The following is a 1,072-nucleotide window of genomic DNA, read 5'->3' as shown; positions in this document are numbered from 1 at the left end:
TAAATTAAAAAATAAACTAATGGATGTGGTTCCATAGTGTAGCGGTTAGCATGTCTGCTTTACACGCAGGTCCTGGGTTTGTGCCCCAGTGGAGCCACAGTCCATGGTCTATGGCCATGCCACCCTGAACAAGCCCAATGTCTGATCTTCGAAGCTAAGCAGGGTTGGGCCTGGTTAGTACTTGGATGGGAGACCATCTAGGAAGACCAGGTGCTGTAGGCATAAATAATAATAAAAATAATAAAATAATGTAGTACCTAGTAAGTTTCTGAGGTACTAGTAATGTACTAATTTCTAATGTACTATTTGTTTCTCTGGGTACTCATGGGTGTGCTTACTTTGTGAAAATTCATTAAGCTATACACTTGTGATCAGTTTTTCTTCTATATTTATCTTATTTCAATTTAAAAATTACTTTAAAAACTTGCAGTGACTTCAAAGTTTGTGTGTGTCTGTGTCGCCCACCCCATCAATATAACCACATGTTTATCTCTGTTTGAAAACAGTAAAGAATACTAAACATGGAACAACGTCTACAGTCACAACTTGCATCATCTGGTCCTGGATACAAGGTCAGTATTTTGTGACAGATGGAAGTCAAGGAATTCCAATGAGACGAGGAATCATATATGTATTTTCCTAACTCTACCTATAGGGGGATTACTTATCCATCACCAAGGAAAAATTGGAGAATGGAGTAGATGTAGGAATGTGCCTCTGCTGCTCTCCCATTATAAAAGTGATATTTGTCAAAGATGAGTTTATATGTGGATTAATAGTCCCAGCCCCTTTCACCATCAAAGGACTGGTTAAATACTAAAGAAGACTTTTGGAATCCAAATCTTGAACAGTTGGGAATGGAAAAATCTAACATAAAGACCTTTCACATAGGGACAACAGATTTGTATATTTGTATTTTATGCACATAACTTTAAATGTGTTTTCCAGCTATTTCACCATCTTTATATGTTAATACTCAATTATTTGGGGAACGAGAGAGAGGAATGAATAGGTTGAGCATAGGAGAATTTTAGGGCAGTAAAACCGTAGTTTACGATACTATAAGGGTGAA

General features: G+C 37.0%; 1 pseudogene; it reads left to right on the top strand.

Annotated features, from left to right (window-relative positions):
* The first annotated feature begins 106 nt into the window (after positions 1–106).
* On the top strand, positions 107–222 carry LOC112480843 (annotated as a pseudogene).
* Positions 223–1,072: the final 850 nt, after the last annotated feature.

Source organism: Pteropus alecto, unplaced genomic scaffold, assembly GCF_000325575.1.
Source record: "Pteropus alecto unplaced genomic scaffold, ASM32557v1 scaffold20, whole genome shotgun sequence".
NCBI lineage: Eukaryota > Metazoa > Chordata > Mammalia > Chiroptera > Pteropodidae > Pteropus > Pteropus alecto.
The sequence above is the reverse complement of the archived record's forward strand: the minus strand, read 5'-3'. Positions and strand labels throughout refer to the sequence as shown.